This window comes from Eptatretus burgeri, chromosome 3 (genome assembly GCF_056783735.1).
Source record: "Eptatretus burgeri isolate ZD-2024b chromosome 3, Ebu_testis_v1, whole genome shotgun sequence".
NCBI lineage: Eukaryota > Metazoa > Chordata > Myxini > Myxiniformes > Myxinidae > Eptatretus > Eptatretus burgeri.
Window position 1 is genome coordinate 75,950,120 of NC_140963.1, and position 22,880 is coordinate 75,972,999.

General features: G+C 43.4%; 1 protein-coding gene across 4 annotated transcripts in view; it reads right to left on the bottom strand.

Moving 5' to 3' along the window:
• LOC147030207 (ubiquitin-conjugating enzyme E2 E2-like) overlaps positions 1-17,348 on the bottom strand; it is a 181,105-nt gene extending 163,757 nt beyond the window's left edge. For all 4 annotated transcript variants that reach the window (XM_085874023.1, XM_085874022.1, XM_085874020.1 and 1 more), the window contains exon 1: positions 17,193-17,348. The gene's annotated coding sequence lies outside the window, so the exon portion shown is untranslated. The remainder of the gene's footprint in view (positions 1-17,192) is intronic.
• Between the last annotated feature and the right edge of the window lie 5,532 nt (positions 17,349-22,880).

Below are 22,880 nucleotides of genomic sequence, written 5' to 3' on the forward strand. Positions count from 1 at the left end.
GTCAGTGGAAAAGTCCGGCATCACCAAGACCAAAGAAAGCAAGGATGTTGAAGTCGAAGGTCAAGGTGATGCTCATCACGTTTTTGACATCAAGGGCATCGTCCACTTTGAGTTTATACCACAGGGTTAAACAGTGAATCAATACGTGTACAACGAGATTCTCCAGCGCCTCATGAGATCAGTCCAGGACAAGAAGAGGGATCTGTGGGAGAACAATGCCTGGGTGCTCCACCACGACAACGCCCCTGCTCACAGTGCCCTGAGCATCCGACAGGTTCTGGCAGAGAGGAACGTGCCAACTCTGGAGCAACCCCCGCATTCACCAGACTTGGCCCCTTGTGATTTTTTTCCTATTCCCCAAACTCAAGGGGGTGATCAAGGGGACCTGATTTCCTGATGTGGAGGCCATCAAAAGGGCCATGACAATGGAGTTCTGGGGGATTCCAGAAGAAGCCTTCCAGGGGTGAATCGAAGCGTGAAAGAAGAGGATGGACAAGTGCGAGACTGGAGGGAAACTATTTAAGGGGTCAAGCTGTGATTTCAACATATTTTTTGGAATAAAACTTCGGTGAGGTCAGTCCCGTTACTTTTTAGACGGACCTCGGATACATATTATATTCAAAGTATGTGATTTTACAGTACCCATAAACTAATTTTAATGGCAAAATGATTGCAAGTCTGAAGATGAACTTCCAACAATCACCTTCAATAATGTATGAAAGTTGTCAAACGTCAACTATGCATCTTATTCTCAGCATCAAAAGCACAGTTAGTGTTGGACTTCACAAATCTATTGAGAAAACCATTTGAAAACAAATTGTTATTTTAGACTAAGTGAACACAAAACGGTCAACCAAATGCATTTTTTAAACTAGAGGGGGAGCACTCGGTAGAGTGCAAAACATCCGCCACCAATACTGCTGGGTCACTTAAGTGAACCTGATATTCTATTCATTGTCGGTTAAAACGGATCAGACTCTACTGAACCACGATTGAATAAACTAAACGAGATCGACACGCATGTAGAAATGCCAAAAAAAGAAAATCAAAATTTTTTTGAAAAAAAAAGTTGCAAAATTAAACTTTTTTTTTTCTCTAACAAATTTTTTTTGGGGGGTTGGAAATCACTTGAAACATGTAGAAATGCAAAAAAAAATTCAAATATTTTTCAAATAAAATCAAAATTTTTTTGAAAAAAAAAGTTGCAAAATTGTTTTTTTTTTCTCTAACAATTTTTTTTGGGGGTTGGAAATCACTTAAAACATGTAGAAATGGAAAAACAAACATTCAAATATTGTTTCAAAATGGCCGCCAGAGCGGCCATATTTGACTTTGGACAAATTCCAAAATCTAATGGCATGATCCTTGGATCATACCTAATCCCCCTACCAAGTTTCGTCGAAATCCATCCAGTTTTTCCGTAATACTGTTAACAAACAAACAGACAGGGGTGAAAACAGTAATCTCCGTCCATCTTCGATGGCAGAGGTTAATAAAAAACTAAAAACAGTTCTAAAAAAAAAAAAAAAAAAAAAAAAAAAAACACAGTGGATTTCTGTGCCCTGCCTGGAATGAATTTCCATAAGCCCTTTACTGCTGGATGGATAATAGATGCAGGACAAATAAATGGTACTCAAACACAATTCACTGCCAACAACAAAGCATCCAGCATGAAGCAAAATGTTTAAGAGAAATAAAATAAAAAGGTATGTCGACAAAACTTAGTGCGTCAAGTTTATAATCATTGCAAATTTACCACTCAAAGAAAACATGGAAAAGTTTAACCTCCCCTAAACAAACCCCTTTTTTCCTGATATAAACCAAAATAAACAAGTGTAGGGCAGCCATTTTGAAAGATGGCACACAAGTTGCGGACGCACTGTGTTTGGTAATAACAAGGTCTGTGCAACGGAGCTGCTGCCAAGCAACCGATCAGCATGAGACGCCATCCGCACTTGGCCAACACACCTTGTACAAATTAGTCCCAAAGGTATGCAAGAATGCTCCTGTGTGACAAGGTCAGCCTCCATGGGCACACAAATCGAAAATTCACCATTTCTTTGATAAAGCATTTCAAGTGCTTTCAAAAAATACTGGAAAGGAAAGTAGAAGAAATTAACAATTGTAAAGGCATTCCCATGGAAGAGATAAAGGAACTTGAACAATGAATAACAATGGTATGCAACAGCTGTGGCAGAAACCTCACCTTCATAAGGCCCACAAATGAGAGAGATGGAACAGCATAAATAAATTTTTAAAAGAGCAGCTTCGCATGGCATGAAAGCAAGCAAGCTTCTTACAACCCCTAAGAAGTACTTAAATTTCAGATTACAAAACAGTCCTCGGGTGAACAAAAATAAATAAATAAATAAACAAGACAGACATCATACACCGTTTGACTTTGCCTCCACTTACTGACAATTGGAACAACAGACTTTTGTATGTCCACCTCACACAAACAAGATCCTCATTTCCATTGCATGCTTCAAAAGTAGCACGATGACTATGCAAATGAAGCTTCAAACTATGGCACGTCGTTCTTCCATTTAGCAGTTTTGCACTGCACCAAAATTTGGCAATCAGCAACATTCAACTATTGCATCGAGATGCACAAATGTGTCAACGAGGGAGTGCTCCAAGAAACGCCGGACATCATGGACAAGGATATTATATCGATGGCAATGCAACATTTGTCGTCTCCATTGCTGGTAAAATGGCATTCTTGCTATAGGGTACCAAAAGTGTGATGCAGTGCCCAAGCAAGAAATGTCGAGGTAATCTCACGTGAAAACATGCATGGGCACTGGTTAAGGGTGAGGTGGGGGGGGGGTGGTTAAAATAAAATATAATAAATTAAGGAACATATTCAATTTTAACACGGACTATGACTGTTACTTTTAAATTTATCGTTTCCCTTTTAAAAAGCAGTACCAAGAAGTCTAATCACATTACGATGTCTTCAATCTCTTAGAAGTGATATATTGAAGCACTCATTGATCGTGCAAACACTACAGCTGCCCATTTGTTTAACATTTTTTTTTCCTATTTCATTTTTTTTTTCAACCAAGCTCAGATCTTTTGCTTCCAAAAATCTAATTCTGTATTTAGCTTTCACAGTAAATACAGCATTCACAAAAACTCAAGGGATCCCAAATGATAAACGAGTCAATTGCACAACAACGGATCATCCACAGCATGTGCAGTAACATCGGGTAGACACATGAAAGCTCAAGAGCCTCTGCAATGACAGGAATTCATTTGAGAGGGCAGCGAAGCTGGGTACACTCATCACACGTTGCTGTGGTGTTCAAACACCCTTCATCTATATCTGCGTACAAATCTTTCCATTCTCGGTGACACATTGCTTTCAAAACCTGTCTGTTTTGCAATAAAGGGAACGTCGATAAACCACTGTGTAAAGACGTAACCATCGTGGTTGGTCTTGACAGACTCGATATCAGGCAAGTCAAAATAAATCTCTTTCAATCCGAGGGTTCACGTAATTCAGCTGTTCGTCAAAGTAAAATGCATTTGATTAACCAACCCACCATCACATTTAATTCAAAACATAAAATACACCAAAGTATGTCGTTATGATGCAAACTTAAAAACACACAAAAAACTCAACTAGTCAGATTCATGTACACAAGGGAACTCACAAAGGCAGACTATTTAACTACAAACTACTCATCTAACCCAAACAAACAGAGGCCACAGCATGTTCAAATGGACAAAATCACAAATGAAATCATTATATATATATATATATATATATATATATATATATATATATATATATATATATATATATATATATATATATATATATATATATATATATATATATAAATAAAATATTGTCTGTCTGTCTGTGGATGGGTCATAAGTGCCACCCATTCTAAAGGCCACGCCGTCCAACTGTCCAGAAATCGCCACCATCTTTTTCTCTCCACGTAGATCAGATTGTTTAAAAGGCCTCATGAACATTTGAAGACTGAACAACACATCTTCTATCATTACATGAAGATACCGTTTTGAGGAAACAAAATAACATTTTGATTTCAGCTCAAACGAGGTAATGCATGTTTTGTCCGCAGGAATCGTGGCAGCCGTCTCATATTCACTGCCCAATGAAGGTATTGTTGCGGATTCGCGCCCGCCGGCGTGCGGACGGCCACGTAACTCGAATCGCAGCACGTCGCCCACCGGACGGACAATCCAGTCGTGACCCTCTCGGACTAACGCCGGGAACCAGTCACGGGTGGACCTTTCGGTCTCACCACGATCGTGCCAATCGGCCCCCGCGTGGGATAGGGTTGCTCGCCAAATTCGACCTACCTAAGTACCCACACGGAGGGTAGACCGGGCGATCGCACCTCGCCGCAGGTTGACTTCGGACACGGGCCACTTTAAGCGACCCGTTCCGTACTATCGGGATAACCGAGCGGTGTTATTCGTCGGCCTCGACGGTTCGATTAATTATCGGGCGTTTTAGCCCACGACCAACCCTTTACGTGAAGCAAGATGGAGATTCAATGAAAGAAAAGACGAAGCGAAGCGGGAAAACAGTTCAACAATAAGCACATTTATTTCGCGATGAACGGAAAGCACACATATACAATTCCACCAAAAGCACATGTAAAAGAAGAAGACAATGCAATATTACACAAAAAGCAAATGCAACAATGCAGATCTATCCGACTACCGGGCACACGGCAACACTTATACAATTTTACTTCACAGACGGCGCCGACAACACATATTCCGAAAGCAAAAGAAAAGAGAACCACCCTCCAGGATGAGGGGGGTAGGCGGGCCTGGGGCCGAGACCGTGTCGGGCCTACCCGTCTGATGAGACGCGGAGCGGCGGTGGTGCCTCAACTCCGCGGGCATCGCGGACAGTGTCTGGTAGGGGGTGGGAAGGGGGCCCCCTTTGTCGAACTATCTCAGCGCGGGGGGAAACAGGAGGGGGTTGCTGATGCTCGGGAGAAGGAGGATATAACCCTGTCTCGGGTCCCGCGGCGAGCGTCTCCTCCTCCACCTCGGTCGCGTTGCTGGCCTCTCCCTGTGCCGCTCCCGGCACCGACGCGAGCACCCCCTCGTCCGCCGTCACCTCTCCACAGCTCCGTCCTCTTCACTCTGACTAGTACCACTTATTTCCAGCTCCACCGACGACTCTCTTGAACTCCGCACACTCAACTCAACTTCCAACTGAACTCAACTTGACTGACGAACGCAGCCGTTTTTATAAGCCCCGTGGCTTCGCTCTTTCACCCTTGACCCTCTGCCTCCGACCCTTCACCTTTCTAACTGGCTTCCCATTGGCCCGAGGAAAAGTGGGCGTGAATGCTTTTTGATCCATGTATTTGCATATAGCGACCGCCCTCCAACGCCCTGGAGGCGGGGCCAAATCGCCCCTCGCTCACCGATTGGACGGAACAAAAGTGGGCGTGAGTCGTTTTTGATCCGTTTTCTGCGGAAAGTCCGTGATGTTTTTGAACACGCTGCTCGGTGCGCGCCCCGCAAGAGTCCAGCATCGGTGCCCACGAGTGGCGCGAGATGGTGGCGAGTTGTGACGGTAAAGGTCGTGGCGGTTGTGGTGAAGCGGCGTTGTGGTTGGTGGTTGTTGTTGTGAAGCGGCGTTGTGGTTGATGGTTGTTGTTGTGAAGCGGCGTTGTGGTTGGTGGTTGTTGTTGTGAAGCGGCGTTGTGGTTGGTGGTTGTGTGATGGCTGTTGAGACGTGGTTGGTGGTGGTAATAATGGCGGCTGGTCCAAAATAAAGATAGTAAAAGAAAAACGGCTATCCTGAAGAGTCGCCGCCCGCATGAATGACATTTATTCCCTCTAGACAACGGGTTTGGGCCTAACTACACATATACTTAGAGATATCTCACCTAAGGGACCTGAATGGTGGTTTGTGAATTTCGTCAACCACAACAGTATTTTAATTCTCATATTATGCAGAGGAAAGAAAAATCATGATATTTCATTTTAAAATAAATATATATATTTTTTAAACTGTGGAACGTCAAACGCAGTTACTTTGTCTGCGAGAGTGACGTGTCGCTTCTAACTCGATGTTTGTTTACCAGAATTTCCAATGACTGTTACAAGCCAAAATATCCAGCGTTTCCTTTTGTGCAAAGTAGAAAAAAAAAAAAGACATCCCTTCACATGACATCACGTAGCGACGTCTGCAATGGCAGGAATGCACTAATAATTGGAGTCTTTTTTTTTTTTTATAACATACTGAACCTCATGGATAGAGGATGGAAAGTTAATTTGCTGATTACTATGAGATGGACAAGAAGAATAGATTAACAAGAGTCGGAAATATCATGCAAACATGGCAGTTTCGTGCGAGGTGTCTCACTGTCACCGAATCTAATATATAAAGCTGAGTTTGTGTTTGTGGGTGGATGTGTGGGTCTGAACAAGGTAGGTTTTCATTAAAACTAAAATACTCATGATTAATATTTGAAGTCTTTAATTAAAAAAAAAAAAAGAAGTCATCCTTTTGTCATTGTTTTCTATCTTCTGAATGCTGTTGAGATGTCTAGGGGGGGGCGTTCAGTTACCAAACGAGCCATTCCTCATCAACAGTTTCTAATGGAGTGCTTGCTTAAGTCACTTGGCAAGTACTTTACAAGAAACTTGGAAACTGAACACACCCCAGACTCATTTCATAGCGATGACAATAAACATGAATAGCATCATTATTTCAGACATATCGATTAATTCGTCCCTCAAGGGTGGGGTGGGAAGAGGGACCCATTGATTTCTGGCAACGCTGGATACCCCTGCTAGTATAGAAATAAATAGACTCTTCCCATGCTGTTCTAGCTGAAGCTGCATAAAGCAACCATGAAAGGCTACCCAAGGAAAGCCCTTTGCTGTTTCAAACCCTTCCCAGAGTTCCTCCATAGCTGGAAAGATGTTAACAAATAGTACACACAAGAATCCCAATGCTACACACCTCCTCAGCTGCCGGACCGGTTTCATTGCTTGTTAGGGAATCAATGACTGCAGACAGAAATGCATACTAACGAGGCTCCCAAGCATGTACCACGTATAAATGTCAAAAGTAGTTAACATTTGAATGAAAAACGAAGAGCCACCCACATCTCACCTGTGAGTGGAGGGAACAACCAATTAAACCCAGGTGGCTAGGATTATATTAGTAAATTGATTCCTCTCATGTTCTATAGATATTGTTATGGTTGTGGGGTAGATAGGTAGGGGTAGAATCGGTATATGGAAGAATTTAGTAGGGAATATAGCATTGTGTAGAGTTGTTTGGTCCGTGAACGTGAAGAAGGCATCTAGATGTAACCAAGTAGTGTTCCTGTGAGTTTAAGTGTAACGTGTCACCATACGAGGGGGTGGTGTCATGTTAATTAGCTTGGGTTTAAGAATAATCTTCCCCAGTATGTAAACCCCCTTCTGTGACTTTTCCCTCTGTCTTATAACCAAAACCAAGAGGAGAAACAAGCAGGCGTGCCGAGCGAGCGGAGGCCCCGCCTTCCCGGGTTTCGGGCGAGCAGGCCACGCCCCGGAGGCAGAGGATATAGGCGTGATATAGAGGAAGGTTGGCTTGCACATTGAGGGACTGGGAGGCTTCAGACTACTATATATATATATGAGAGATTGACAGAGTGCACACACAAAGTCAGTGTGAGGAACACGAGACGCAGAGTTGATTCGGAAGAGAATCAGAGGTGGGAGTTCAAGGTTGGCACATTTTGAGGGGCATGGTGTTGAGTGCCACTCGTGGAGTACCTGGCGGAAACGCCTCAATTCCAAGTTCCAAAAAAGATCAGCTCTGGGTCAAGCAAAGTACAGGAGTGGTTGAAAGGAAGGGTTTTATTTTTATTTTGTTTCCTCGTTGTCTGTATGAGTCCGTGTAGGGGGCACTTCGACAGTAGGATTTATTTATTTATTTCATATTATTATAATTTCCTTTTGAATTATCGTCCTTTGTAAATCTGCTTTATTTTCATTAAATGTTTTCATTTTGAAGAAACTATTGGTGTGTTTGTAGTGGGTTCGAGGATAAACCCCCTGTGCATCCGTTTCATTCCCCGTGCTCCTCTGCCATGCCCTTCGAGCACGTGTTAAAATCTGAGGATCAACGTGTCCGCCTCCTATTAATAAGGAACCGCTCAGCCGCCCGTCATCACAAATTGGGTCGGGGGGTTAACCTGAGCCGGCCACCCCCGTGATAATATATAGATATACATCAGCAGGGGCTACCCGGCATTGCCTGGGGGGAGGGGTGGGGATTTCTGGGTGCTGCCCCGGTGAGTTTTTCTCGGATGTGGTTTCAGCTGTGAAAGAGTAACAAACACAAACAAAATTTCAACGTTTTAAATGCATATGTGCCAGAATACCTACGTAGTTTATTTCCATGCAGGGACTCGTTGGGGGGGGGGTTCCCATGTCCTGCCCCTGGGTATGTTTGCAAAATTTGTTAGATTGGCCAAGCCATTTCCCCCCCCCCCCCAATTGTTTTCAGACAAATATAAAATACACACACAATTTCCTTCAGGAAGAGGAATGTTGTAAAGGGGTAGCTTCAAACCTTGTCCAGATTATGAAGTTCCTGCACTCAAAATTTAGGGCCTCGAGATGCTACGGTTGGTCGTGAAAGAATAACGTACAAATACACACAAAAAAAAAAATAAAACAAATTAAAATATATTTTTTAAAAAGATTTAAACATTAATTTTTATATAAAATAATATAATATATAGATATATATATAATATATATATATATATATATATATATATATATATATATATATATATATATATATATATATATATATATATATATATATATATATATATATATATATATATGTATGTGATCCATTAACTGCCTTGTCAGAATGACTTGAAGCATAATATAACTGTTAATTCCTGGGGCGTTTAATGCCAACACAAATGAGAAGCAAATTCAACAGCTTCGTGGAGAGCATTTCTCCCTCGACTCGCTGTGAAGTCACGGTGCCATTAGCATGCAAGTTACTTTGAAACCAGGAATAAAATAAAAAATATATACATATGAAGGGTAATTTCTGCCAAATCTACTCTGGGTGTCTTCCAGAAAGTATCGGCATCAATGCAGATGAATTCCAACAAGCATATAAGAGTATGGTTCTCAGAGAGGGTAATGTGCGAACATGAAAACATGTGGCCATCTCTTTCTCCCTCCAAACAACAAAAGGTTTACCAGATCATGGCAAACGCAGACAGCCGATATATAAGCCAGCCACTTGGCTAGAAGGCTATTCCCCACGGTGGCACACCAACACGCGTGATGGACCACGGGTAACTAGACCCCAGGGTGTCATCATTGCTACCAATTTTATCATTATGCTTATAATGGGACTCACGAAAGCTGAGGATGGGAGAATTAGGGGACGTAAGTAAGGGTGGGCTGAAGAGACTAAGAAACGAGTCCATACTTATATCACTTCAAAGAATGGAAATAAATTAACCACCCACTCAATGAATCAATGACCATTACAACTGTTGAACCCCATGGAACAAAATAATAAAACCAGTCTTCAAAAATAATGATTAACGGTTTAAAACAATCCAACAAAGGTCCAAAATGTTTAACAGACGCAAAAATGGACATCCATTCCCATAATCAGTGGCTCAAAAGCCACCATGACAATGCATCACACAGTGTTCAAAGTAGCCAAAATATACACAACATGCACTTCACTGGTTGTAATTTAATTAAAATCCAATCAAGATCCTCCATCGATACAACATGTGCTCTTTGAACACACCACCTCCACCCTCACTCATCCCAACTGCTTAAAATCTCCACACAAAACGGCACAAGATTAAATGCTTCACCACAGGGGATGCGGTACCTCTGGGTGCCATCAAGGCAGCAACTGTGGTTAAATGCCATATCTGCCAGAATAAAAAACAAAACAACAAAAAAAAAAAAACATTGGAAAAACTATTGCACATCAACACAAATAAACCAATCTTTCAAGAAAAACATTGAACAAACCGAACTATGAATGCGATTCCACCAAACACATAATCACCAAGCCAGGTTGGTAAACATCCCAGATAACATTGTGGCACATAAGAGAAAACAAGATTCTTTTGGTGAATATAATATACACACACGCTTGTACCAAATTCAAGCAGTAATAGATAAAATAAAATAAAATAGGAGGGCACTCTTCGACATCGCGACATTGCCAGATATGCCTTCGCCCACATTATTACATCATTTAATTATACATACTTGCACCAAGTTTGATTTCAATCTCTGAACCAAGATTCAAAATATTAAATAATTCTGGCTGCCAGACGATGTGTCCAATCAGGTTGAAATTTAAAACGCATCTTCCCCATGATGACTCGATCATAACTGTACCAATAAAGATTTATGCTCAAACCAATATGGCTGCCAAACTATGCGACTAATTATTCGTGAACAACTGAGTATCCCAGAGGTTTGGGGAACATGTGGATGAAGTTTCCGCTCGATCTGTCAAGCTGTTCCACAGAAGATTTTTGAAGATTTTCATGTTATATATGTATATGTATATATATATATATATATATATATATATATATATATATATATATATATATATATATATATATATATATATATATATATATATATATATATATATATATATATATATATATATATATATATATATAAACACAACCAGTCAAAAGTTTTAGAACACCCCCATTTTTCCAGTTTTTACTGATATTTTAGCAGTTCAAGTCCAGTGAATAACCTGAAATGGTACAAAGCTTAGCGGTAAACTGCAAGAGGTTAAAAAAAAAAAAAAGTTTAGGTTCCCAAAAACTGAAAGATAATGCAAATTTCAGAGTTATTTTAAAAAGTCCCTTTTCATGGAACAAGTAGTGAGTTAGCAACTGCAGCTGTTCTGCAGCAATAGAAGTAAATTAAGCCTTGAAAGTTGATGCAAACAATTCCTACAAGTGTCCAAACTGTTGTTGATTAGTTACAAACCCTCTGTCTGTATAAAAGCAGTGTTGGAACAGACTGTGTTGCTGCACCCTCTGAAGCATTATTTTGACAATATTGCACTGCAGGAAGTAGTATATTGCTATCATAATGGCGAGAAAAAGACAATTAACAAAGGAAGACAGACAGACCATTACAACCCTTAAAACGTGTCGGTCTTTTCTTTGGAGAAATTGCAAAGGGGCCAAGGTGTCAGTGAGTACAGTTTCCTACACTATCAAAAGGCACTTGGAAACTGGAGGAAACTGACAGGAAGAGATCTGGCAGACCCAAAGCCACAACACAATCAGAAGACAAGTTTCTGAGAGTCACCATCTTGCGTGATAGGTGGCTCAGAGGACAGCAGCTTCTAGCACATCTTAACACTGGTCGAAGTAAGGAAGTCTCAGTTTCAACTGTGAAGAGAAGACTTCAAGCTGCAGGTTTGACATGTCGAGTGGGAGTAAGAAAGCCAAATGTTGCTAAGATGGCAAAATAAGAAAAAGAGGCTTGCCTGGGCCATGAAGCACCGCCAGTGGACTCCTGAAAACTGGAAGGTCTTATGGACCAATGAATCAAAATTTGAAATCTTCGGTTCATCACGCAGGGTTTTTGTACGCTGTCGAGTCGGCGAAAGGATGGTTCCTCAGTGTGTGACACCAACTGTCAAACATGGAGGAGGAAGCGTGATGATCTGGGACTCTTGCTGGATCCACAGTTGGCGACTTGCGCAGAGTGACTGGCACCCTGAACCAAAAGGGCTACCACAGCATTTTGCAGTGCCATGCAATATCCTCTAGTCTATGCCTAGTTGGTCAGGGGGTTCATCCTACCGCAAGATAAAGACCCAAAACATACCTCCAGGCTGTCAGAACTACCTTAGAAGAAAAGAGCAAGACCGTAGGCTTCAAACCATGGAATGGCCAACACAGTCTCCAGACTCAAACCCCATCGAGCTGGTTTGGGATGAGCTGGATAGAAGGGTGAAAGAAAAGCAACCTTCAAGTGCAACACAGTTGTGGGAACTTCTGCAACAGTGTTGGGAAGAACTTTCCGAACAATATTTGATTTCCATTGTCGAAAGAATGCCACAAGTATGGTCGGCTGTTATATCTGCAGAAGGTGGCTACTTTGATGAGTCAAAAATTTAGATTAAATTTTGTTCAACAAAATGATTCCATGATTTCTTTTTTTTAATCTGCAATTGTTTATTTGTTCTGTGCATCAATTTCAGAGTACATTTAAACATTAAACTGCTTAAATTTCAGTGAAAACTGGAAAAATGGGGGTGTTCGGAAACGTTTGACCAGTGCTGATATATATATATATATATATATATACACACACACACACACACACACACACACACACACACACACACACACACACACACACACACACACACACACACACACACACACACACACACACACACACACACACACACACACACACACACACACGGCTACTGACCCACATGACCAATGGTGTTATCAATTTTCATCCCCCATACAATTTAGCCCAAAATTATGCTCAAAATTTTTCATAATTATCAGATGAAGTGTTTGACGTATGTAATGACATCATAACAAAGCCACCTATGACTTGGTGGGGGTGTGGGGGGGGGATCACCCTTCTTTCCCATGGGAGTACTTGCTATGTGCCAAGTTTCCATTTTCTCGTTGGTGCGGTTTCAGAGATGCAGAGGTCCAAATTTGTCCTCTTTTCCAACATGGCTGTCACACCGCATGACCTACGACATCGTAATTATCATTAAAACATTCTACACGAGGAGTCACACCAACGGTGACAATGTGTCAATTGGATAAGCGATTACAGAGAGAACAGAGAAAATTAGAATGGAAGGATGTATGTACGGACAGACGATCTGAAAACATTATGCCTTCAGCGACTTAGTCAGCGGAGACATTAAAAAAAAAAGTCACATCCATGTTCAAAGGAAGCGGTTAAGTTTGGCATAAATAATATGAAATAGACAAAGCCTAAAAATGAATGAAACCCCATGGAGTTACACTTTATAACTTCAGCATTAAACACCGAGTTTGAAAGGTTCTCCTTCATTTTTGAAGGACGGATGGAAGGAAGGAAAGACATATCCAACTAGAACGGGCACTCGTAGAGAGCATATACCTTCGCCGCCGCTACTGTTTTGTTCTTGGCATAAGAGTGTGGGGAACAGAACAAGGAGCATTTTGGTGCTGATTTCATACGAATCGGATAAGAATTGACTGCGTTATGATAAAAATACGCACATCTGCAAGGTCGTGACCCCCCCTGACCTTTGACCCCCAACCGCAAGTAAGGGCAATTATGTCATGTTGCATATCACAAGATTGGGCATTAAATTCTGAACATTTTGGCATTAGTTTCATGCAAATTGGATAAAAATTGACCGCGATATGGTAAAAAAAAAGACGATTTGGACCTTTTCATGACCTTGACCTTTGACCCGATTGTTCCCAAAATCTAATCAAATGGTCCTTGGCTAATAACAAATCATCCCACCAAATTTCATGCAATTCAGTTTAATACCTTTTAAGTTATGCGAATAACAAACAAATAAATAATCATTGGCATCTCCCACAAACATATACTGTATTTTGGTACTGATTATAATGCCAGGATTTGAAACATTTTCTTTTAAAAACAAGGGTAATGACGTAATTGTGTCATGTCGCCCATCACAAGATTGGGCAATGAATTCTGAACATTTTGGCATCGGTTACATGCCAATTAGATCAAAATTGACCGCTCTATGGTAAAAATACGAATTTGACCTTTCCGTGACTTTGACCTTTGACCCAATCGCTCCCAAAATCTAATCAAATGTTCCTTGGATAATAACCCATCATCCCACCAAATTTCAAGCGATTTGGTTCAATACTTTGAGTTATGCGAATAACAAACAAACAAACAAACACACACGCACACATATTCACAAATAAGTAAATAAATAAATAAATAAATACACTGCGACCAATACATAACCTTTCGCAGAATGCGAAGGTAAATATTCAAGCAGCTTGGCTGCTTAAAAAGAGTGATATAATGATGACATGCTCCTAAGTTTTATTAAATTTTCCTGTTTCCACGTGTCTCCTGTGACACGTGATCAAATTTGCTGAAAACGGCACTCCCACAAGAAGAACGAGAGCAATTAGACTGCGCGCAGTCGACGGGTATGCCTCTGCTCTCCCGCACAAACACTTAAGTATTGACATGTATGACCCTTGACCTTTATATCTGGCCCAACATCTAATCAGTTAATTGCCCTGTTTAACTTTACCTTTGTACCAAGTTGGATGAAATTCTGTCCAATATTTCTGGAGTTCGGGCATAAACAGTAAAATTTCAGAGTTTGACCTTGACCTTTGACCTTTAGTACATCTGGCCCAAAATCTAATCACTTAATTGCCCTGTCTTACTTTACCTTTTTACCAAGTTTGATGAAATTCCACAATTTGCTTCTTGAGTTATCGCGTAAACGAAAATCCGGACGTACGGACAATCCGGAAACAATGCCTCCGGCACCCTTGGTGCGGAGGCATAAAAAGGCACAGTGTGTTGACTGGGGGTATTCCGTTAGGCAGCGGCTTGCTATTGCTCGCCACGTGGCTCCCTCAAAAGCATTCCAACGGAACAGAGCACTCAGAACCTCTTCACAACATGGCGGTCTCCATGTAAACAATGTTATTGTGGTACTCGAGCAAAGGCCGTCTGGGCCAGTTTCAGTTTCACTCAAACTTCTCCAAACAAATTTGTTGTGGTAGCAATGGCTGCAGAGTACGAGGAAGAGGGAAAGAAAGATAGAGAAATGGGCAGTCAGAAGGATGACCCTCCTGCCAAGATTATCTCTGGGCCTGCCACTGTGCATTTTGGATGTTTGTAGACATTGAAGTCGGATGAAAAGTAGAATTAAAAAAAAAAAATCAAGGTACGATATGCGTGTTTTAGTGATATCGAACGTACAAAAACAGCGGTATGCCTCTAAACGTTTCATTGGTAGTGGTATCGTTTTAAATCTGACCACGGCGGGCATTTTTGCTAACAAAGAAGAACCTCTCAATCACTTTATAAAATAACACACCCCACCGGGATTATAACCGACAAATAAGCCACACAGGTTCAACAACGCTTCAGGGTGACCTGTGAAAGGCAGCCAGCATGGAGAAAAAACGATTCGTGAGTTGCACAAAAGGTTGAGAGAGACTGCTGGCGTCCTTCAGAGGAAGGGGGCAGGCCGGCCAAGCACAAGTGCAGTGGATGTTGAACATGTTTGTGAGTCGTTTGAGCGCAGTCCCCACCAGACCATTTCGGATGAAGATCTTGACATTAAAACTGAAAGTTCCATCAAGTTCAGAGACGATGAAACCAACAGCAGAAAGAGAATGAATGAATGAGAGCGAGCAAGACCAAGGTACCGAGAAGGACCGACAAACATGGGAGGATGGGGGGTTTAGGAAACGCATACGCGGGGTGGGGGGGTGGGGGGCAGTCATACTTTGAGACAAATAAAAATACAAAACGATATGCCATCAACACGGTCCACCTTCCTGCACACAGTTTCTATAAATACTACTTTAAAATGACTGGGTGATTAAATGACAATCCACATCTTCAGCTTGGCTCTGCTGATCAAAGGAGAGAGACAAATCAGATGCAGATGAAAAGATAAATCAAAATCAGAAGATTTAAATTATCCCATTTCTGGAGTCTTTGTGCAAGGAGTGTGTCAAACCTAAAAGATGTTTGGCTGTGATGCTCAAGATATAAAATAAAAATAAAAATAAAAACTTCACAACCATCGATTCCAAGTGGATGAACCATCCATTCTGTCATTCAAGTACAGTATAAACATATACATTACATATATAGTGAACCAAACAAAACATCAATCAATGGCAAGAATAAAGAATAAAACAGCAAGCGCGTGACATGAAAACCACAGTTTAAAACTGTGACATACTCATCCATGCAGCAGATGATTACAAGGTAGCAATAGAACGAACGACACATGACAGTGATGAGACCTGGCCATGGAGAACAATTGACACTCATCAATTATGAATTGGCAACTGCTAACGTGTCAATCGAATTGACCCTCCAGGAAGAATTGCGATTAAGGCCAAATGCTGCTTCCTTGGGATTACATTTAGAATGGTCAATCCTGCTGGAACCTCACCCAACAAACATCTGTTCACAAACTCCATCTCTCTGTACAACTGGGTCCTGTCTGCTTCCTCTTTGCAAAGCATCCTCATGGATCGAGCGAGGAGGACAGGAGGTGAGTACGTATTCGTGTCCGTTTTGTGATTATAGGAGATAAAATAAGTTCTGTAATAAATGAACAAGAACAATGAGCTGAAAACAGCTCGGTCGGCAGATCGAACATGCACGGCACTCATGCAGGAAAGGCAAGGTACATCACTTGGCCAGACAGACAATGAAGGGCTCAAAATGCGTTGGGGGGTCAGGCGCGGCGGGGCCACGGCTCGGGGGTCAGGCGCGGCGGGGCCACGGCTCGGGGGTCAGGCGCGGCGGGGCCACGGCTCGGGGGTCAGGCGCGGCGGGGCCACGGCTCGGGGGTCAGGCGCGGCGGGGCCACGGCTCGGGGGTCAGGCGCGGCGGGGCCACGGCTCGGGGGTCAGGCGCGGCGGGGCCACGGCTCGGGGGTCAGGCGCGGCGGGGCCACGGCTCGGGGGTCAGGCGCGGCGGGGCCACGGCTCGGGGGTCAGGCGCGGCAGGGCCACGGCTCGGGGGTCAGGCGCGGCAGGGCCACGGTTCAGGGGTCAGGCGCGGCAGGGCCACGGCTCGGGGGTCAGGCGCGGCAGGGCCACGGCTCGGGGGTCAGGCGCGGCAGGGCCACGGCTCGGGGGTCAGGCTCGGTCAGTCACGATACAGCTCGAAGCGCAGACAGAACGATTTCACCAGAATTTTTTTTTTTTAAACAAACCAAGTTGTCCTGCTGCTGTTGTTGTAACAGGCAACCAACGGGTTAATGTGGCCAGGACTAATGGCCCCTCTGCCGGAGCAAACAAAGACCGAGGAGAATTTATCACATTTTCGCGAGACTTTCTGGGCGTTAGCTCGGACAAGATGGCTCAGTCAGAGATTAGTTAGCCCGAGGAAGCGACGGATATACTCACCCAGGCAGAATCGTGCCGTGAAGATACTAAAGGCAGCGACAAGAGTGGGATGCGTTACCCGTACCTCCCGCACGAGTGAGCCAACAGCGAAGGCTGGCTTAACGACACCACTTCTTCTTCTTCTTATTCCATCAGAGTTCTTCTTCTTCTACTCAATCCAAGATTCTTCCTCTTCACGATGGTCAACCTCCTCTCCATTTTCATTTGCAAGTGAACTCGTATCATCTTTCATTCCTTTTCCGTCGATCTTTTTGCGTGACACGTGAAGTATTATGATTATCTTAGCGTGTTTCTGGTGATCGAATCAAGTAAATGCTTCAAAGGAACATTGAGCGGTGTATAATATCAAACCAAATGATGAACTCATTCCTGCGGATTTATTAACGGAGCTCCGATGAGACCGAATAAATATATAAATTAATAACGGCGTTTTCACGAGCTCAGGTGATTAACAAAAGACGTGAAAAAAGGAGCATTATTCGAGACAAGTCATCGAACAGTTAATAAGTCGATATTTACATTTATTATTATTATATTTATTTGGTTCGATTCCAACATTCTTAGTGGGATGGACCGGGTCGACGTTTTTTTGCCAGTCGTTCACGAACCGGCTGGCCAGGCCTGATGTATGAATTTCGAATCGAGCCAGGATGTCGGCGATGACTCCCCTCCCCTTCGTGAAGGTCACGTGGTATCTTTACGGGTCTATCAACTCAAACGAGTGGACGGGACATCCAATTCTCCATCCATCCGCCAGATGGCGCAATATCGATATGTCGCCCTGAACGCGAAACACCCATCGATGAGAGTTCACACCCTTAGTCCAGGAGCCAAGAAGGTTTATTCGAGTGAAAAGCGCCGGAACGTTTGACCTCATGGGCTGATGGGGTCATCCACCGACATCACAAAAATGCATTGCTGCCGGGTCTGACCCCGGGCTTTCCCCCCGAAAATCGCTCAATTAGTGACGCCATTACCGAAAAACCTAATTTCCTCAATATCTAGCAAACTATGCATGATAATGTGACGAATAAGGTGTCTACACCTATGTTTTCATGGTCAATCATTACCCTGACACCAGCATTATTGCTAGAAAATGTATAGTTTACCGTGTAAATGTTTACTTCACCCACTCGGTTCGCAACGCCATTGCGGAAAAACCTATCTATATATTAATACTGAAGGACCAATCTTGTGCTCCTCCTCGCGGTCGCGTCACGTTTTTCTCGGTACTGTGACCTGGACCGAAAGAAACTTCGTACCTGTAAGAGTGCATCGCACATAGTGGCAATAGTCAACTTTCAAAGAATAAACACTTTTCGTTTTATATTCGTTTGCATGGCGACGTGTGACGTCACCGCTGAGAGGCGTCAGGACGTCATGACATCATCGGTCATTCGCTGACGTCATTACGTCTGTCGTCGACAGACCGTTACTGCTGAGAGGTTTATTCCACTCCTCGAAAATAGCGTCTGCAATGTAAAACCCTCTTCTGCACATGCTGACTCCCTCAGAATGTGAATTTGACACAAAAAAGTAACAAGAAACATTGTATCTTCTATATATTAATACTGAAGGACCAATTTTGTGCTCCTCCGAGCGGTCGCGTCACGTTTTTCTCGGTACTGTGACCTGGACTGAAAGAAACTTCATACCTGTAAGAGTGCATCGCACATAGTGGCAATAGTCAACTTTCAACTCTGAAGCAGAATAAACACTTTTCGTTGAGACGGGGGAGGAGTGAAGAGACGGGGACAGGGAGTTAAGAGACGGGGGCAGGGAGTGAAGAGGCGGGGGCAGGGAGTGAAGAGACGGGGGCAGGGAGTGAAGAGACGGGGGCAGGGAGTGAAGAGGCGGGGGGCAAGGTAAGCAAATTTTTGGGCGGGGGTAAGCAAATTGAAAGCGGGAAATGGGGCGGGGGATGAGTGGGCGGGGGCTGGGGTGAATTAATCAGGGTTGAATGTGAGGGGGTGGACAGGGGGGCAGGGGCCCAGGGCCCGGGGGCAAGTGGGGCGGGGAATCAAGAGACCAGTGTGTGTGTGTGCGGGGAGTGAAGGGGCGGAGGCGGGGCCATGGTAATTAAATTTTTGGGCAGGGGTAAGCAAATTGAAGGCAGGGGGAGTGGGGCAGGGGCAGGGGATGAGTAGGCAGGGGCAAGCACGCCCTCTCCAGTCCATGTCCCTCGAGTATAGGTGAGCTGGTGAGGGTGGTTGAATGAACGGAATCCGTCTGTGACGGGGTTTCGGCTCGTTTTCATTAATATCTGAAAAAAAACACTGCATGATAATATCACAAAGAAAGTGTCTGTACTCATGTTTTTATGGTGAAATATTACAATGCCAACTCCAGTGCTTGAAAATGTTGAGTTCACCCTGAAAGTTGCCTACTGGAGTCGTACCATCTCTGTCTTTTGTTGCAATGTGGCAAAGAATGCATCGGTCTCTGTCCCTTTTTGTTATTTCCAGATCATGGCAAATGACGCCCCCGTTTGTATAATTTGCAAAGAAAGAGGAGAAAAGAAACGTGCCCTGAAGACGGACGAGGCTTCTCTCACAAAGAAACTTGAAAGCAGACAGGAAGTGTTTCTCGATGACAACAGTCTTCCCCCAATAACAGCCGCAGTGATTGATGGCGGTATTATCCTCCATTAAACCGTGCTGCAGCACAGCAAGTCCACATATGCAACAATGGCAAAGGATCTTTTGGCAAAAGTATGTTTGTATCGAGGGAAGCAAATCCATTTAGTGCTCGACAAGTACCAGTCACCATCAATCAAAGATACCGAGCGAAACCTGCGTCGTTCAACTACTCCTCAATCATTTATCATTAGTGGACCTGACCAGGCTCAGCGACAGAGTTACTCAAAAGTGGATCATTCACGGAAGAGTTTGCCCGGTTTGTAATGGAAGAATGGAAGAAGCTCCAATATGGTTAAATTCTTGGAAGAAAAACACTGTATGTTTCACATGGTGGTGTGTGTATGGAGATGAAGAACAACGAGGATGATGTGCTGCAAATAGAGGAACCGAATCACCTCCAATGTCGACATGAAGAAGCTGACACACTCATTGCAAACAACATTTCCACTGGTAACATTCTAGGAAGGTCCACTGATACAGACGTCTTCATCATTCTGCTTGGACTTTCTGGAAGGTCAGAAAGGATCAACATCATCATGGACTATGGATTTGGCAACCACCGAAGGTACATTGATGTCACTAAACTAGCTGACATTCTTGAGAAGAAACAGTCTGGTATCACTGAAGCACTAATCGGCCTTCATGCCTTGACTAGTTGTAATTTCACATCGTGTTTCCACATAAAGGGCAAAGTGAAGCCCTTCCAGCGGGTGGAGTCAGATGCAGCTCATGTGATGGCATTGCGATCTCGAACAGCTGAGGAGGTAGATGTCCAAGCTGTTACATCCTTTGTCTGCGTGCTGTATGGCTTCAAAACCTCTGACATTAATGAAGCCAGATACAAGGCGTTCATGCGAATGGGTGGTGGTGACGAAAAGGAGCCCCTTGCCAGAATAAAGAAGATAAACTGTGCCTCTCTTCCCCCGTGTGCCAAGACACTTGGTAATCATATGAAAAGGGCGCACCATGTGGCAAGAATCTGGAAGAGAACTGATCAGACAGATCTAACTCGTGGGGCGAGTCCGACAGACTATGGATGGAAGTTGTCTCAAAACTGCTTTGAACCAGACCGGTATCCAGAAAGTTCAGTTCCAGAGTCCCTCACAGGCCCACATGAGGATGATGGGGATGGCGTGGAAGATAATTCAGAAAATGAGGAAGAGCCAGATAATGCTTGGAGTGACGAAAGTGAAAGAGAAGACTTGTAATGCCAAGAGGACATCAAGTTAATTATGTAAACTGCACATTTTCAAGTTTTCCATATATCATTGCTCGGTAATGGCATCGCTGAATGAGTGGGTGGGCTACACATTTACATGGTAAACTACACATTTCCCAGTAATAACACAGGTGTCAGGGTAATGATTGACCGTAAAAAATATCGGTATAGACACCTTATTTGTGATATTATCACGCACAGTTTTTTTAGATAATGAGGTTTCGGTAATGGCATCGCTAATTTAGAAGATGAACTATGCATTTACGTGGTAAACTATACATTTTCTAGCAATGTGCATAGCATCAGGGTAATGATTGACCATGAAAACATAGGTGTAGACACCTTATTCATGATATCATCATGCATAGTTTGCTAGATATTGAGGAAATTAGGTTTTTCGGTAATGGCGTCACTAATTGAGTGATTTCGGGGGGAAAGCCCGGGGTCAGACCCGGCAGCAATGCATTTTTGTGATGTCGGTGGATGACCCCATCAGCCCATGAGGTCAAACGTTCCGGCGCTTTTCACTTGAATAAACCTTCTGGGCTCCTGGACTAACCTGGATCGAGTAGAGGGAGGGAATGTGTTTTTCAGGAAGAGAGGCATTTGCAGAGATTATGGGTCCCTCCGTGTATCCACTCTGACTCAATCGGGTTTACATTAATAATGAGAAGATTCCAGAATGGAAGGTACATCAAGAAGATCACAGGACAAGTGGAGAGGAGGGGGTTTAAAGTAGGTTGTGGATGAACGTGTACAAGGCCCAGACGAGGATTAAAGGAGGTCTGATGGTCATGGTTGATGTTGTTGATGGATGATTCACGTGACCGTGAACTCCCATTAAATATGTGAGCGTCTATGAGAAGAACAAGAAACTCCATGGGGCCGTTGATTTAATAACTAGCATGGAGAAGAAACGATGGGAGAACATTCATGTTCCCTCTCTTCAGACCTTGACAAAATCATAAGCTGGTCAAACACTTGGAATATGTCTTTAAAGTCTGAAAGAAATCTCACATTCTCACTATCTCTCTGCGAGAGGACCGTCTGGCAACCCCTGCCCACCCAATCTACTTTCTTAACAACTCTCATTTAGGAAGTTGAGCAATTCAAACTCCTGGGTCTCACCATCAGCCATGATCTTTATTGGACAAACCACATTTCAAAGTTGGCATCCTCAGTCGTACAAAGTCTTTCCTTGAATTGGCACACCTGAACTCCTATCCAATGACAAGGCCTTCATCCACAGCTTGATGGAGGACTGCTCTCCCCTATAGGCTGGCTCCCCTGTCTCCCATCTGGGCTGGCTCCCATCCCCTCAGCTTGCCGCCGTGGAAACCAGGGCCTTTAAGATTATTGGAATATCCCACGATGAAGCTGAGTCGATGGGTCTATCACTTCTCCATCATATGACTGGAAGAGGCTAACGGGCCAGCCACGTGCCTCGTGGTTGCAGCAGGTTGATCGGCCTCTCAAGGACGTTGGAGGATGGCCAGATGGAGGCCCCTGGAGTACTGGCGGAAAGTGGAAGCAGCGACGTGCTACTCCGGTGCATGCTCCCATCACTGACCTGACATGACCTGACCTGAAGCCATTACTGTGTTTTTGGTTTTGTTTTTATAGAAATCACCCTCAACAAGGCATAAAGCCACTCAAGGTTAGGGGCCAAGGGAATGTTCAATAAAGTCAAGGATAAAACAAAATAAAAGAAACAAAAATACCAGGAAAACATCCAAGTCAAGTGAAATGCGATATAACTTCAAAGATGTAAGAAGTAGGAATTGACATTCTTCTAAAAGCTCGGAAGATAGTAGGATAATGGGAAGCACG